We start from the raw sequence: 17,958 nt of genomic DNA, 5'->3' as shown, positions 1-17,958 counted from the left end.
TCTGTGCCTTTGTGTCTTTGTGTTTTGTGCCGGTTAAAGTCTGGGTTTGTATTTGCAACTCCGGGTCTGTATTTTCTCGCAAGTTCTGGAGTTCTGATTTTGCAGTTGCTCCCATCTCGGGCTGAGAGGGAGGGTATCTCAGGAGAGACTCGAATGTGAGCGGTAGATGTGCCAGGGGCTCACTGATTGCACTGCCCTGGGAGACGTCCCAGGAGGTGAGAAGGGACCCCAGGGATGCCTGGGAGATTCCCGTCTAGGTGCCAGTGCAGATTTGGTGATTCTCATGGATTGGAGAAAAGACACTTTTCCTGGCTGTCTGTATTTCCAGAGTGGTCTTTGTCTGTGTGTCTTAGGTCTTTGTTTTGTGTTACTTGTGACTTTGACAATGGGAAGATTTTGGGTGGAAAGAAGGAGCGATGTGGAATCTGCTCCCCTTCATCTGTCTTTGGTGAGCTTATGGTGAAAGACCTCCGAAGAGGACCTTTCCCTCAGGAAGAGACCCAAGCACCCAATGACCGAGCTGAGTCCACTCGGATGCAATCAGCAAGAGGGTTTATTGGAAAACACAGGTACCTGTGGGCACACAGTCTCTTTGGAGGACTTGCGCGCCCAGCAGCTCCAGCATGGGGCTTTTATAGGGTTTGGGGAAGCAGAAGCGGGCGTACAGAAGCAGATGAATAGTTACGGGGATTGGTGGATTCAAACGAGGCACATAGACATGTTCACATATGATTGGCTATTTCACATGATGAGGCAATAAGGTATAGCTACACACATTGGCAGGTTTGGGGTGTCCTGGATGTCGGGGGCTGGGGGCTTATCTCTTCCTGCCAGGTGGCCTGTGAGTCAGATCCGGTACTCCTGGTCTGTTCTGCATTCCTTTCCTTTTATGGTCTGTTAATTCTAGTGGCAGGGCGGGGCTTCCTGGACTTGCTTTTCACAGTGTTTAGCCCAGAGGTTGTGAACTTTGAAACTTACTCTTTTAACTTCGTATTTTTAAACCTTAAATATGTATAATTTTCCTTTCAGTGGAAGCTCCCATCTGAATCAGTTCGGTTTTGTTACAATCTTGCGGTGGCCACTTGTTTTTTGTTTTTGTGCGCACTTTTGTTTGTTTGTCTGTTAAACTTTTGATTGTCTTTCTGTGTGACTGGATGCTATTTGCCCTCTTTGGTGGACTCTATTTTCTGGACTCTCTTCTTGTTTTCTCACCATGCCACTTGAGATGCTTGTTAGTAGCTGTTACAGGAAATTTATAATGCTCACTCAAGGAGTGTGATTTGGAAACAAGAATTTCATGTTTGCCCTGGGTTCCATCGGGATAGGTGTGGGGATAGGCTTGATTTCTTTTTTTTTTTTTTTCTTCTTTTTTTGGAGCTGGGGACGGAACCCAGGGCCTTGCGCTTCCTAGGCAAGCGCTCTACCACTGAGCTAAATCCCCAACCCCATAGGCTTGATTTCTATTGCAAATGATGTAACATTGCATATGTTAGCACTCCTAACACTTCTTGGGACTGTGCCTCAGGGATCACAACCTGTATAAGTTTAGAAGTTCTAAAAGACAGTCATGACCTTTGTGTGTAGGTTCAGATAGTGTCCAGATTGGAATCCTCATGCTAAAGACTTAATAAGATACAAAAGAGAGTTGAGAATTACTTAGGGTTATCTTAAGGCTGAGTCTACCTCCTGAAAGGGCAGCTACAAGGACATCTGGTATTGCCCTTCAACACAAGGCTTATGGAAAATTCAGAACTGCCATTGACTTAGCTATAAAAAGAGTAAAAAAGATGTTTTACCTGACCTCCAAGAATCCCTAACCCCCCTCACAGAGATAGTCCTTCAGAATAAAAGAAGATTAGACCTGATATTCCTTAAAGAAGGAAGTCTGTGTGTTACACTAAAAGAAGAATGTTGCTTCTATGTAGACCATTCAGGAATAATTAAAGACTCCATGAGTAAACTTAAAAAAAGGTTAGACAAAAGACAGAGAGTCAGAGACCATCAGGGATGGTTCCAGAGCTGGTTTAGTAGATCTCTTTGGATGACTACTCTGATATCTTCCCTTATGGAACTCTTCTTAATTTTGCTTCTGTTTCTGATTATAAGTCCATGTGTGTTAAATAAGCTACTTTCCTTCATTAGAGAAAGAGTAAGTGCTGTTCAGATTTTGATGTTACATCAGCAATATCATATTTTAATTTAGTTCTATGATTAGAACTAGCCACTAGAAGAAGTGGGGAATGAAAGGTAGAAGTTTTAAGATTGCCTCCCACTCTAGACAAAGGTTCAGAGTAGAAGAAAAAAAAACTGATTAGGCCCTAGAATTCTATATTCCAGGAAGCTTCTCCTAGAACTATAGAATGGGTAATCACATCAGCGGGTTGGGCAACTCTCTCCCAGGAACTAGCTGAACATAAAGTTAGATTAAAATCTTAGAGAACAATCTTGAGAAGCAGGAAGCTTCTCCCAGGAACTTGTGGACCATAAAGTTAATCAATCTTGAGAAACAGGAAGCTCCTCCTTGTGATTTTTCACTGGTATTCTTGACCTTTTCCAATGATGTCCTTCCTACCCCCTTTTCCCCAACAGCAGTTTTTTGGCAGCAATATCTTCTTTACTGGATACATTTATCTGCCTTCTCAACTAGGGTCCTTCCCACCTATCCCTTGCTGGTGGCACAAATCATATGTCTTGGAAGAGAACAGTCCATAAGCTCTTTGGAAGGGACCCCGATGCTTTAATCTTACCCTATAGCCCTTCCCAGGTCTCTTGGCTCAGTCAACATGTAGACGAATGGATAATATAGCTGCATTGCCTTTCAGGGTAAGATAGATAATCATTACCCCTTAGAAAAGTTGATAACACAACTTTACACAAAATTGCAGTCCCAGTGGTCTTTCTAAAAGGAACACGTGATCATCATATGTCAGGAGTCCTCCTTGTCTTTACAGACAGCTCCTCTCCTCTAATGGACAAGCCACATTTTTGATTGATGGTCAAATACAACAGTTCTCTACTCCTTCAGATTTTGGTCAGCTTGTAGAGCTTCAAGCTATCCTTGCAGTATTTCGTGCGCTGCCCAATACACCCTTTAACTTATATACAGATAGCATATCTTGCCTTTTCTATCCCCCTGTTAGAAACAGTGCCCTATATTCAGCCTACCACCAATGCTGCCCCCCTGTTTGCCTCCTTACAACAGTATATTCAGAGGCGTTCTTGCCCCTTCTTTGTGGGACACATTCGAGTACATACCGGATTGCCAGGCCCCTTGGCCGATGGTAATGATGCCATTGATCGCCTCACCTGGCTCGTGGCTCTATGCCCCTTATACTTGCCCAAAAAGCACATGACTTACAGAACGTTAATGCACAAACCCTTAAGATTAAATATAAGATCACCAGTGAACAGACTTGCCAAATAGTCCGTAATTACAAAGGCTGCATGACCCTACTACCTGACCCTCATCTGGGGGTCAAACCCCATGGATTGGTCCCTGGAGAACTCTGACAAATGGATATCATCCATCTTCCCTCCTTTGGTAAATTAAAATATATTCATGTCACCATTGATACCCTTAGCAGCTTTATCTATACATCCCCGCAGACAGGGGAGGCCACCAAACATGTTATAAGTCATGTTCTGGCTTGCCTCACAGTTTTACCTCAACGTAAGATTGTTAAAACAGATAATGGACCTGGATATACTAGTTCTAATTTTAAAGACTTTTGTTTCCAACTCAGAATTAAACATGTCACGGGCATTCCTTATAATCCTCAGGGACAAGGTATATTTGAAAGAGCTCACCAAACCCTTAAAAATATGATCCATAAATTACAGTCAACTGGGGGAATATTATTCCCCCTCCCCGGTAATCACAAAAATTTATAAGTCATGCACTCTTTGTCCTTAACTACCTTGTCATGGACAAGGATGGAAAAACTACAGCAGACCACCTGTGGCACCCCCTTAATTCTTATGATTATGCACCAGTCCTATGGAAGGACCCATTAACATCCCAATGATATGGCCCTGATCAGGTCCTCATTTGGGGACATGGATCAGCCTGCATTTATGATTCAAAGACTGGAGGCACCCGTTGGCTACCGGAGTGCCTTGTTAAGGCCTTTTACCCACCCAGGGACAACCCTGAGGAAAAGTTTAACTATGCTTAATTACAGACCATGCTGACCATGTTCCCCTACATCTGGATCCTTGGAAGCATCATCATGTCTGCCCTTGCTACATCGCCTCACCAGATCTTCAACTATACTTGGGTGATTCTTAATGGTGCCGGAGATGTGGTGTCTGCCAACTCCACCACCACTGCACGAGTTCCCTGGCCCAATCTTGAGGTAGATCTTTGCAAATTAGCCCTAGGAGCTCACCTTGATTGGGGCACACCTGACATCTTTGTCCCCCCCCCGCCAAAATAAGACCCTAAGCTGGCAGACCCCAGTACTGACTCGGGGTTGCAGAAATACACTCAGAAGAGCCACATTGGCCCTTCAAACTGGGGGAATTTATTTATGCCCTGCTTTCCACAGAGATCGTACTGAAAAGCTCTCAGGGAGAACTTTCCCTCGGGATGGAGACCCTCTAACTCCAAAGACCAGACCGAGACACCACAGGATGCAATCAGCAAGAGGATTTGGTTTATTGTCGGGATACACAGGCACAGGCACCTGCGGGCGCTTCAGTCACTCGGGGGACTGGCGCGCCCCACGGAACCAAGGTTGGGCTTTTATAGGATTTTGGGGAGCAGAAGCAAGCATACAGAAGCAGATGCATGGTTACAGGGATATAATTGGTGGATTCTAATATGGCAAGGGTTTAGCCCGGGGGCAAGTTTCCTAGCTACCTTCCTGAAACATAACGGCTGACTCTGCCCCCCACCAGGGTGTGGGACCTCTCCCGGGGCTTTTCTCATTGTCAGGTGCTCAACTGCAGTTGTCCTGTTGCCAGGCCTTCAACCAAACACATCTTGCTTGGCAGCCGCTGTGTACTCAGTGTTTTAACCTTTCCCTGAACCAGTCATCTTAAGTACAGCCTTGTAAAATGGCGTTACTGCTGCTAAGCTGGGGTCTTTCATTCCCCCATTTTTTTTTTTTTGTTAACTTTGAGTGAAATCTTTCACTCGACTTGGTCAAGAAATTTCTGTCTGGTGGGGGCTTATTTCCCCACTGACTCTAGGTCACAAAAGGGCTAGGAGGAGCCACGTAGGATTTTTAACTTTAAGGGGTTTGGAGTGCGCTGAACTCTCCATGTCTGGGGTGTAGTGTTGTGATTAGTCAATTCCTCAGACCGGACTGCCTTGACGTGTGGTGTGTGGATCTAAGCCGCGACTCCGTCTACCTTTAGGGCGGTCGGGGTAGTCAGGAGGACGGTGTAGGGTCCTTTCTACCCTGGCTCGAGATTCTTGGTCTGGTGTCTGTGCACTCACACGGTATCTCCAATCTGGAACGGGTGTAGCACCACCGGATGCTCAAGCTTGTCCTGGTAAGCAGCGGCCAAAGGTCTCCAGACGTCTCTCTGCACAATCTGTAGGGCCTGTAAATGGGCCCTCAGAGAAGGGCTGGGAAAGATTTCCTCGAGGAGCTTCTTGGTGACCATTTTTGTAGTCTCGTGCTTTGTGGGGAAGGCTTCGACCCATCCTGAGAAGGTGTCTATAAACACTAGGAGATACTTGTATCCATATATACCTGGTTTAATTTCAGTAAAATCAATTTCCCAATGGATGTCGGGACGGTGTCCCCTAGGACGAACTCCTTGTCCAATCATGGTCCTTCCCAGGTTAACCTGAGCGCACGCTTTGTAACTCTCAGTTACCTTTTGTATCGCTTTGTCCCGATTCAAAAAAACACAGATTTATCTCTTCCCGATCTAGTAAGGTTTTTATCTTCTTATGTAAAAAGGAGATCAATTCAAAAGTCCTTTGTAGACCCACTGTTTTAGTTGAGGGTGGTAGATGGCCCCCATTTTTTTAGGAGCTCTATGTCCTCATGGGCATAAACCCAACTAGTTTGTCCCACTGGTGGGGGCGTGGGTTGGTCTGGGCTATTTAAGGGCAAGATTTGTTTGTTCATGGCCGCTTCTCGCGCCGTGGCATCGGCCAGCCGGTTTCTTTGTGCCTCTGGGTTGTGCCCTTTCTGGTGTTCTGGACAATGTACTCAGTCTTTTGGGCAAGAATAGGGCTTCTAAGAGGGCCAGAATTTTAGCCTTATTTTTAAAATCTTTACCCTCAGATGTGAGCAGCCCCCGCCTCCGATAGATCTCCCTGTGGATGTGTGCCATGGCAAAGGCATAACGGCTGTCTGTATATATATTTAGCCTCTTACCTTTTGTCATCCTGAGCGCCTGAGTCAAGGCAATGAGTTCAGCCCGTTGTGCGGAGGTACCAGCAGGCAGGGCTTTCGCCCAAATCACTTTGTCCTCCGTAGTGACCGCAGCTCCAGCCTTTCACTCTCCCTCTGTCAAGAAGCTGTTGTCATCTGTGTACCATGTGTGGTCAGCATTCTGAAGAGGCTGGTCCGATAGGTCCGGCCTGGTTCCATGTACTTCTGCGAGGATTTGTAGGCAGTCATGCTGTTCTGCCTCCTCTGGTAGAGGAAGCAAGGTGGCAGGATTGAGGGTGACTACGGGCCCAAACTGAACCCGTTCTGCATCCAGTAACAAGGCTTGGTGCGAGAATTAGAGAGCCAGCGGTCTGGGGGCTGCTTTACCAAGGCCTCCACTGCGTGGGGTGCTAGGATGGTGAGTGGCTGTCCCAAAGTCAATTTTCCAGCATCCTTGATCAGGACAACAATAGCAGCCACCATCCTTAGGCACGGTGGCCAGCCGGAGGCCACAGGGTCCAATTTCTTAGACAGGTAGGCCACAGGGCGTTTCCAGGGTCCCAACCTTTGTGTTAGGACCCCTTTAGCATACCCCTGTTTCTCATCGATGAACAGTTACTGAGCAAATTGTAAGGGTTTGGAACAGTCGGATGAATATCTTCTATCCTCTTGTTGACCTTTCTCAAGTCTTGTACTGGCCTATAATCTCCAGTGCCGGGTTTCTTAACAGGCAGAAGAGGCGTATTCTAAGGCGACCGGCAGGGGATTAGGATGCCTTGATCTAGAAGCCTCGTAATGTGAGGCCTTATACCTTGATAAGCTTCATGTGACAGGGGGTATTGTTTTATGGAGACTGGAGTTGTAATTAAGGGGGGCTGTTGGAGCGCCAACCCCATCCCACCAGTCTCTGCCCAAGCCAGTGTCCTGTCCCGGTTCATAGGGTTAGAACTTGAAGGGGAGTTCCGTGGGGGCCAGTTATTTGGGCCCCTCCTTCCTCAAAATGAATTTGTGCTTTTAGTTTGGTGAGCAGGTCACGGCCCAGCAGAGGGTACGGGCAGTCCGGAACATGTAAGAAGGAATGGGTCACCTTACCAGTAGCCAGCTGAACCCGGCGGTCCGTAGTCCATCGGTATTGTTTCTCACCAGTAGCTCCTTGTACCCAGGCCGTCCGGTCGCTGAGTTGTCCTGAAGCTTGAGTGAGGACTGAATGCTGGGCTCCTGTGTCTACCAGGAAAGTAACCGGCTGCCCCCCAACTTAAGCGTTACCCTGGGCTCAGGGGGGGGGGGGCTCCTGGCCCTGACCTCCCTAATCTTTATCTAGAGCCAAGAGGGAGGTTCGTGGTCGAGGCTTTCGGGGTCCGCCAGGCTTCTTGGGGCACTCTCTGGCCCAGTGCCCTTTCTCTTTGTAATAGGCACATTGATCTTTATCCAGCTTTAGCCCCTTTCGAGCTCCCCCCCTATCTCCCTTCCTTTTTTGGCCCTGAACTACGGCGGCCAAGATTCGACTCAATTCTTTGTTTTTTTTTTTTTTTTTTATCTCTCTCTTATTAAAAATCTTTTTAGCTTCTTTAAGTAAATCCTGTAATGTATAGCCCTGCAAATCTTCTAACCTCTGTAACTTAGTCCTGATATCTGGAGCAGCCTGCCAGATGAAGGACATAGAGACACTCGTCATTTGTCCTGGGTCATCTGGGTCATAGGGAGTGTGCATACGGTAGGCCTCCTTAAGTCTCTCTAGAAAGGTGGAGGGAGTTTCCCCTGCTTCCTGTAATACCTGTTTTACCTGAGCCAAATTAGTAGGGCGTCGTATAGCCCCTTGGAGACCCGCTAGAAGCAACTGGCGATAAAGGCGTAGGTGTACCTTACCTTCAGCTGTATTAAAATCCCAGTTTGGTCTCTTAAGTGGGAATGCAGCATCAATTTTCGCAGGCAGCTGGGTGGAACGCCCATCATCTCCCAGAACATGCTTTCTGGCCTCTAGGAACACTCTTTGTTTTTTTTCTGAGGTTAAGAGAGCCTGTAAGAGCTGTTGGCAGTCATCCCAAGTAGGCTGGTGGGTAAGTAAAACAGATTCTATTAGGTCGGTGAGTGCCACCGGATCTTTGGAGAAAGAAGGGTTGTGTTGTTTCCAATTGTAAATGTCAGCTGCTGAAAACGGCCAGTATTGGGTCTGGCCACCAGTTCCCTGTCTAAGTGGGAAAGCCTGGGAGGTTGAATCTGGCATCACCTCACGCTTATTGCGCAATCTCCCTGCGACAGGGGAGAAACCCTTATCAGACTGTGGCCCGGCAACAGATCTGGCCGGCGGCTCTGCCTCCTCCGTTTTAGCCAGGCCTGTCAGAGAGAAGATCTATGAGAGGGGAGTTTGGGTCTGCCGGGAGGACAGGTTTCTTAGAAGGCTCTGATTTCACAAAGGTAGAGAGAGGAAGACGTGGCCGGCGGACCGGGCGGGGCCGAGGGGACAGGCTGGGGGTTGAGGGGAGGCCAATTCGGGTCCACGAAGGGTTCCGCCCGGGGGGGGGGTTTAAGGCGAGACTCTCTCAAGTGATAATATAAGAAACCTGGTCAGGATGTCCGTGGACGACCCGATCTTTAACCTGTAAAATAATGATCTTATTAAATGTGCCATTCACTGGCCATCCCGCTCCGAAAGTGGGCCACTCGGATGTGTAGAGAGTCTGTCATTTTCCTTTTTTTTTTTAACCTCGACGGACTGGTTGTGTGCCCGGTCGTGGACGTCTTCCCAATGATCAAGAGTGAGACTTAGGGGCATTGTTAGGGACTGTCTCATGTTAGTTCTAAGGAAGATTAGAACACAGAGAAAACAAACAACACCAACAGTCAAACAAACAACAGACAGGCGTGCTGCACGGCTTTGGTACCAAACTGAAAGCAAAAAGTCAGATGGAGGTGGCAAAGGTCCGGGGCCCTCTGAAAGCCAAAAATACAGACAGAGGTGCCGTTAGTCCGGATCTTTCTCCTCTCCCAGATTGGGCCTCGAAAAGTCGGGCCCCAACACCCTTGGAACGTCTTCCAGGGCTGCGGGGCGAGAAGTCCGAGCTCGTCAGCTCCTTCTTCGTCCCGCCCAAATTCCAAACAACCTGGCTGAGCGCTCACAGAACAGACCTGGCTGAGCGCTCACAGAACCTGGCTGAGCGCTCACAGAACAGACCTGGCTGAGCGCTCACAGAACCTTGGCTGAGCGCTCACAGAACAGACCTGGCTGAGCGCTCACAGAACAGACCTGGCTGAGCGCTCACAGAACAGACAGAATAAGACAGAACGAGACAAAATCAGACAGACAGACAGACGCCGGCCAGCTTACCTCCCAGTGGGTGGTCGGTGGTCCCTGGGTGGAGGATCTCCTTTCCCGGCCAACGCACCAAATGAAAAGCTCTCAGGGAGAACTTTCCCTCGGGATGGAGACCCTCTAACTCCAAAGACCAGACTGAGACACCACAGGATGCAATGAGCAAGAGGATTTGGTTTATTGTTGGGATACACAGACACAGGCACCTGCGGGCGCTTCAGTCACTCGGGGGACTGGCGCGCCCCACGGAACCAAGGTTGGGCTTTTATAGGATTTTGGGGAGCAGAAGCAAGCATACAGAAGCAGATGCATGGTTACAGGGATATAATTGGTGGATTCTAATATGGCAAGGGTTTAGCCCGGGGGCAAGTTTCCTAGCTACCTTCCTGAAACATAACGGCTGACTCGGCCCCCCACCAGGGTGTGGGACCTCTCCCGGGGCTTTTCTCATTGTCAGGTGCTCAACTGCAGTTGTCCTGTTGCCAGGCCTTCAACCAAACACATCTTGCTTGGCAGCCGCTGTGTACTCAGTGTTTTAACCTTTCCCTGAACCAGTCATCTTAAGTACAGCCTTGTAAAATGGCGTTACTGCTGCTAAGCTGGGGTCTTTCATTCCCCCATTTTTTTTTTTTTTTGTTAACTTTGAGTGAAATCTTTCACTCGACTTGGTCAAGAAATTTCTGTCTGGTGGGGGCTTATTTCCCCACTGACTCTAGGTCACAAAAGGGCTAGGAGGAGCCACGTAGGAGTTTTAACTTTAAGGGGTTTGGAGTGCGCTGAACTCTCCATGTCTGGGGTGTAGTGTTGTGATTAGTCAATTCCTCAGACCGGACTGCCTTGACGTGTGGTGTGTGGATCTAAGCCGCGACTCCGTCTACCTTTAGGGCGGTCGGGGTAGTCAGGAGGACGGTGTAGGGTCCTTTCTACCCTGGCTCGAGATTCTTGGTCTGGTGTCTGTGCACTCACACGGTATCTCCAATCTGGAACGGGTGTAGCACCACCGGATGCTCAAGCTTGTCCTGGTAAGCAGCGGCCAAAGGTCTCCAGACGTCTCTCTGCACAATCTGTAGGGCCTGTAAATGGGCCCTCAGAGAAGGGCTGGGAAAGATTTCCTCGAGGAGCTTCTTGGTGACCATTTTTGTAGTCTCGTGCTTTGTGGGGAAGGCTTCGACCCATCCTGAGAAGGTGTCTATAAACACTAGGAGATACTTGTATCCATATATACCTGGTTTAATTTCAGTAAAATCAATTTCCCAATGGATGTCGGGACGGTGTCCCCTAGGACGAACTCCTTGTCCAATCATGGTCCTTCCCAGGTTAACCTGAGCGCACGCTTTGTAACTCTCAGTTACCTTTTGTATCGCTTTGTCCCGATTCAAAAAAACACAGATTTATCTCTTCCCGATCTAGTAAGGTTTTTATCTTCTTATGTAAAAAGGAGATCAATTCAAAAGTCCTTTGTAGACCCACTGTTTTAGTTGAGGGTGGTAGATGGCCCCCATTTTTTTAGGAGCTCTATGTCCTCATGGGCATAAACCCAACTAGTTTGTCCCACTGGTGGGGGCGTGGGTTGGTCTGGGCTATTTAAGGGCAAGATTTGTTTGTTCATGGCCGCTTCTCGCGCCGTGGCATCGGCCAGCCGGTTTCTTTGTGCCTCTGGGTTGTGCCCTTTCTGGTGTTCTGGACAATGTACTCAGTCTTTTGGGCAAGAATAGGGCTTCTAAGAGGGCCAGAATTTTAGCCTTATTTTTAAAATCTTTACCCTCAGATGTGAGCAGCCCCCGCCTCCGATAGATCTCCCTGTGGATGTGTGCCATGGCAAAGGCATAACGGCTGTCTGTATATATATTTAGCCTCTTACCTTTTGTCATCCTGAGCGCCTGAGTCAAGGCAATGAGTTCAGCCCGTTGTGCGGAGGTACCAGCAGGCAGGGCTTTCGCCCAAATCACTTTGTCCTCCGTAGTGACCGCAGCTCCAGCCTTTCACTCTCCCTCTGTCAAGAAGCTGTTGTCATCTGTGTACCATGTGTGGTCAGCATTCTGAAGAGGCTGGTCCGATAGGTCCGGCCTGGTTCCATGTACTTCTGCGAGGATTTGTAGGCAGTCATGCTGTTCTGCCTCCTCTGGTAGAGGAAGCAAGGTGGCAGGATTGAGGGTGACTACGGGCCCAAACTGAACCCGTTCTGCATCCAGTAACAAGGCTTGGTGCGAGAATTAGAGAGCCAGCGGTCTGGGGGCTGCTTTACCAAGGCCTCCACTGCGTGGGGTGCTAGGATGGTGAGTGGCTGTCCCAAAGTCAATTTTCCAGCATCCTTGATCAGGACAACAATAGCAGCCACCATCCTTAGGCACGGTGGCCAGCCGGAGGCCACAGGGTCCAATTTCTTAGACAGGTAGGCCACAGGGCGTTTCCAGGGTCCCAACCTTTGTGTTAGGACCCCTTTAGCATACCCCTGTTTCTCATCGATGAACAGTTACTGAGCAAATTGTAAGGGTTTGGAACAGTCGGATGAATATCTTCTATCCTCTTGTTGACCTTTCTCAAGTCTTGTACTGGCCTATAATCTCCAGTGCCGGGTTTCTTAACAGGCAGAAGAGGCGTATTCTAAGGCGACCGGCAGGGGATTAGGATGCCTTGATCTAGAAGCCTCGTAATGTGAGGCCTTATACCTTGATAAGCTTCATGTGACAGGGGGTATTGTTTTATGGAGACTGGAGTTGTAATTAAGGGGGGCTGTTGGAGCGCCAACCCCATCCCACCAGTCTCTGCCCAAGCCAGTGTCCTGTCCCGGTTCATAGGGTTAGAACTTGAAGGGGAGTTCCGTGGGGGCCAGTTATTTGGGCCCCTCCTTCCTCAAAATGAATTTGTGCTTTTAGTTTGGTGAGCAGGTCACGGCCCAGCAGAGGGTACGGGCAGTCCGGAACATGTAAGAAGGAATGGGTCACCTTACCAGTAGCCAGCTGAACCCGGCGGTCCGTAGTCCATCGGTATTGTTTCTCACCAGTAGCTCCTTGTACCCAGGCCGTCCGGTCGCTGAGTTGTCCTGAAGCTTGAGTGAGGACTGAATGCTGGGCTCCTGTGTCTACCAGGAAAGTAACCGGCTGCCCCCCAACTTAAGCGTTACCCTGGGCTCAGGGGGGGGGGCTCCTGGCCCTGACCTCCCTAATCTTTATCTAGAGCCAAGAGGGAGGTTCGTGGTCGAGGCTTTCGGGGTCCGCCAGGCTTCTTGGGGCACTCTCTGGCCCAGTGCCCTTTCTCTTTGTAATAGGCACATTGATCTTTATCCAGCTTTAGCCCCTTTCGAGCTCCCCCCCTATCTCCCTTCCTTTTTTGGCCCTGAACTACGGCGGCCAAGATTCGACTCAATTCTTTGTTTTTTTTTTTTTTTTATCTCTCTCTTATTAAAAATCTTTTTAGCTTCTTTAAGTAAATCCTGTAATGTATAGCCCTGCAAATCTTCTAACCTCTGTAACTTAGTCCTGATATCTGGAGCAGCCTGCCAGATGAAGGACATAGAGACACTCGTCATTTGTCCTGGGTCATCTGGGTCATAGGGAGTGTGCATACGGTAGGCCTCCTTAAGTCTCTCTAGAAAGGTGGAGGGAGTTTCCCCTGCTTCCTGTAATACCTGTTTTACCTGAGCCAAATTAGTAGGGCGTCGTATAGCCCCTTGGAGACCCGCTAGAAGCAACTGGCGATAAAGGCGTAGGTGTACCTTACCTTCAGCTGTATTAAAATCCCAGTTTGGTCTCTTAAGTGGGAATGCAGCATCAATTTTCGCAGGCAGCTGGGTGGAACGCCCATCATCTCCCAGAACATGCTTTCTGGCCTCTAGGAACACTCTTTGTTTTTTTTCTGAGGTTAAGAGAGCCTGTAAGAGCTGTTGGCAGTCATCCCAAGTAGGCTGGTGGGTAAGTAAAACAGATTCTATTAGGTCGGTGAGTGCCACCGGATCTTTGGAGAAAGAAGGGTTGTGTTGTTTCCAATTGTAAATGTCAGCTGCTGAAAACGGCCAGTATTGGGTCTGGCCACCAGTTCCCTGTCTAAGTGGGAAAGCCTGGGAGGTTGAATCTGGCATCACCTCACGCTTATTGCGCAATCTCCCTGCGACAGGGGAGAAACCCTTATCAGACTGTGGCCCGGCAACAGATCTGGCCGGCGGCTCTGCCTCCTCCGTTTTAGCCAGGCCTGTCAGAGAGAAGATCTATGAGAGGGGAGTTTGGGTCTGCCGGGAGGACAGGTTTCTTAGAAGGCTCTGATTTCACAAAGGTAGAGAGAGGAAGACGTGGCCGGCGGACCGGGCGGGGCCGAAGGGACAGGCTGGGGGTTGAGGGGAGGCCAATTCGGGTCCACGAAGGGTTCCGCCCGGGGGGGGGGGTTTAAGGCGAGACTCTCTCAAGTGATAATATAAGAAACCTGGTCAGGATGTCCGTGGACGACCCGATCTTTAACCTGTAAAATAATGATCTTATTAAATGTGCCATTCACTGGCCATCCCGCTCCGAAAGTGGGCCACTCGGATGTGTAGAGAGTCTGTCATTTTCCTTTTTTTTTTTAACCTCGACGGACTGGTTGTGTGCCCGGTCGTGGACGTCTTCCCAATGATCAAGAGTGAGACTTAGGGGCATTGTTAGGGACTGTCTCATGTTAGTTCTAAGGAAGATTAGAACACAGAGAAAACAAACAACACCAACAGTCAAACAAACAACAGACAGGCGTGCTGCACGGCTTTGGTACCAAACTGAAAGCAAAAAGTCAGATGGAGGTGGCAAAGGTCCGGGGCCCTCTGAAAGCCAAAAATACAGACAGAGGTGCCGTTAGTCCGGATCTTTCTCCTCTCCCAGATTGGGCCTCGAAAAGTCGGGCCCCAACACCCTTGGAACGTCTTCCAGGGCTGCGGGGCGAGAAGTCCGAGCTCGTCAGCTCCTTCTTCGTCCCGCCCAAATTCCAAACAACCTGGCTGAGCGCTCACAGAACAGACCTGGCTGAGCGCTCACAGAACCTGGCTGAGCGCTCACAGAACAGACCTGGCTGAGCGCTCACAGAACCTTGGCTGAGCGCTCACAGAACAGACCTGGCTGAGCGCTCACAGAACAGACCTGGCTGAGCGCTCACAGAACAGACAGAATAAGACAGAACGAGACAAAATCAGACAGACAGACAGACGCCGGCCAGCTTACCTCCCAGTGGGTGGTCGGTGGTCCCTGGGTGGAGGATCTCCTTTCCCGGCCAACGCACCAAATGAAAAGCTCTCAGGGAGAACTTTCCCTCGGGATGGAGACCCTCTAACTCCAAAGACCAGACCGAGACACCACAGGATGCAATGAGCAAGAGGATTTGGTTTATTGTTGGGATACACAGACACAGGCACCTGCGGGCGCTTCAGTCACTCGGGGGACTGGCGCGCCCCACGGAACCAAGGTTGGGCTTTTATAGGATTTTGGGGAGCAGAAGCAAGCATACAGAAGCAGATGCATGGTTACAGGGATATAATTGGTGGATTCTAATATGGCAAGGGTTTAGCCCGGGGGCAAGTTTCCTAGCTACCTTCCTGAAACATAACGGCTGACTCGGCCCCCCAAGGGTTCAGCCCGGGGGCAAGTTTCTTAGCTACCTTCTTTGAACATAACGGCTGACTCTGCCCCCCACCAGGGTGTGGGACCTCTCCCGGGGCTTTTCTCATTGTCAGGTGCTCAACTGCAGTTGTCCTGTTGCCAGGCCTTCAACCAAACACATCTTGCTTGGCAGCCGCTGTGTACTCAGTGTTTTAACCTTTCCCTGAACCAGTCATCTTAAGTACAGCCTTGTAAAATGGCGTTACTGCTGCTAAGCTGGGGTCTTTCAGTACAACGGCCAGAGGTTGTGGGTATGAAACTGATTTCTACTGTGCCTCCTGGAGCTGTGAGACCACTGGAGACACGTACTGGAAACCCAGCTCTTCCTAGGATTATATCACAGCTAAAAGAAAATTCCCCAATGCCCGTGTCACCAGTCTGACAACCCCTTAATAGCATAGTCTGCTGTCTCAGACCTGAATCGGTGGTGTAATCCTATCCAGATCTCTTTTACAGAAACAGGGAAAAGGTAAATTGGGAACAGCAAGGTTTCGAGTGGGGACTTTGCTTATATAAACAATATAGAGACTTTGGCCTCACCCTAAAAATTAAATTGCTTACAACCTGGCCACAAACACCACCAGTGGCCATAGGGCCCAATACTAACTTACACCCTGCACCCAAGGTTGGGTCACATTCGAGAGATTCTCTACAGGCTACATACACCTCAACCCAACAATTCATCATTTCCTTCCACCCTTTATCAACCCACATTCCCTGATGGGCCCCCCTCTACTGTTAATATGCTCATAGAAATGCTTAATAGCTCCTTACCAGCTCTTGCCAATATTAATTCTACTATAGCCCTAGATGATTGCTGGATCTGTTATCACTCCTCCCCTCCCTTTTACGAGGGACTAGCAACCTTTGGGATCATCACCTTTATTAATGAGACCCATTCCCTACACTGGTTAGCAAATTCTGAACCAACAATTATGCTCTCACAGGTCTCTGGAATTGGCCTCTGTCTATTAGGACCCCATATGATTCCGCCCTCCCCATTGACACTTACTTGCAATAAGGTACTGTTGTGGTTACCACGAAGACCAACTACATTGCTGCCCCTAAGGGCACTTATGTTGCCTGCTCAGAAGGCTTAACACCTTTTGTGGTAACATCTACCTTTTAACAGAAAAAGATTATTGTGTCCTTGTCCTCCTTTTTCCATGATTAACTATTCATGACTCTTCTAAGTTCCGGCAGTTCTGGGAAAGAGGCACCTCCACACGTACGAAGAGAGAATCCATCACCGCTCTGACCTTGTCAGTACTCCTAGGTCTGTCAGCTATGGGGACAGGAACCGGGGTTGCCTCTCTGATCACTTCCCAACAGAGTTATCATCAGCTCAGGGCTGCCCCGTGTCGTTGGCTACACAGGATTCCCCCATGTCTGGCACTCTCACTTAGGTTTCATTATTTCTGCCAGGGTGGAAGTAGTGGTCTGAGATAGATCAGCCAACGACACGGGGCTTCACCGATCAGATGCTGGTTGTGAACGCAGACCATATAGACAGACCTTCCTCCCACTGATAGTTAAGGAAAGGTGGAGATGTCGGGGACCGGACTGCTGGACTAGGTAAAGCTAGTGCCCTGCCCTGAGCAGATTCCTGAGAAGGGCTTGACCTTTTCAAAGAAAGAACATGTCCCCAGAAGACTGTTGCCTCTTTGTCTAAGGAAGATATCTTGCAGTTTAATGATTCACCTTATGTCCTTGGGCACGTCCCAGTACTTCCCCTGCCCTAAGCTTCAATTCCTGCTTCAGAGCTTTAAATGCTGTACATTCCTCTCAATAAACAGAGCTTGAAGGGGCTTGAGACCCCATATGTACAACAATGCCAAGCAACCAGAGCTTCCAGGGACTAAGCCACTACCTAAAGACTATACATGGACTGACCCTGGACTCTGACCTCATAGGTAGCAGTGAATATCCTAGTAAGAGCACCAGTGGAAGGGGAAGCCCTGGGTCCTGCTAAGACTGAACCCCCAGTGAACTAGATTGTTGGGGGGAGGGTGGCAATGGGGGGAGGATGGGGAGGGGAACACCCATAAAGAAGGGGGGGGAGGGGGATGTTTGCCCAGAAACCGGGAAAGGGAATAACACTCGAAATATATATAAGAAATACTCAAGTTAATAAAAAAAATAAATAAAAAGTAAACAGACCTTGACAAGGACACTGCTTGGTTTCGCTCCTCTCTCTTGCCCATTCTCCCGCAGTTATGGCTCCCTCTCGACCCCCATGAATAACTGGATCCCTGATGGTGAGGGCACAAGAGGAGGGGCTTTATATTTTTCCACACAGGAAACAGAAAAGTTACTTCTTGTACAACTTACTCCTTGCCATGTATAAGGATTTTGTTTAGTATAATTTAGTAAAAGTTTGCTATATTTTTCTTTGAGTCCCAAGGCACATAAAGGAGAAACATTTCCTTCAAGACTGCAAGGTTAATTGTAAACATCACTATCCACTTACATTTTATAAAAAGTGTTGAAGGGGAACATGACATTTAAAATAGGATAATAAAACTAAAAACAACTGTTCTACTAGATGTAGCTAGATATATCGCTTTGCTGTCTCTTACATCTTGAGTGGTCCCCATAATAAACAATAGAATCTGCAAAAACAATCAACGAGTAGCTATGATTTTAAAGAGAAAGTATGTTAATCCCTGGAAAGGAACAAATGGTGAAGAAACCGCTA

The 17,958-nt window shown here is 48.6% G+C and overlaps 2 long non-coding RNA genes across 2 annotated transcripts in view; one reads left to right on the top strand and one right to left on the bottom strand.

The window, feature by feature from the left end:
• The window catches only part of LOC148001543 (uncharacterized), a 180,754-nt gene that overhangs the window by 16,249 nt on the left and 146,547 nt on the right, over positions 1-17,958 (top strand). The gene's annotated exons all lie outside the window — the stretch shown is intronic.
• LOC148001544 (uncharacterized) lies at positions 13,012-15,464 on the bottom strand. The gene is made up of 2 exons (XR_015635435.1): positions 14,720-15,464; positions 13,012-14,672 (listed from the first exon to the last, which is right to left on the bottom strand). It is a non-coding gene; the product is annotated as an uncharacterized LOC148001544 (long non-coding RNA).

This window comes from Rattus norvegicus, chromosome 13 (assembly GCF_021556685.1).
Source record: "Rattus norvegicus strain SHRSP/BbbUtx chromosome 13, alternate assembly SHRSP_T2T, whole genome shotgun sequence".
Classification (NCBI taxonomy): domain Eukaryota; kingdom Metazoa; phylum Chordata; class Mammalia; order Rodentia; family Muridae; genus Rattus; species Rattus norvegicus.
The sequence above is the reverse complement of the archived record's forward strand: the minus strand, read 5'-3'. Positions and strand labels throughout refer to the sequence as shown.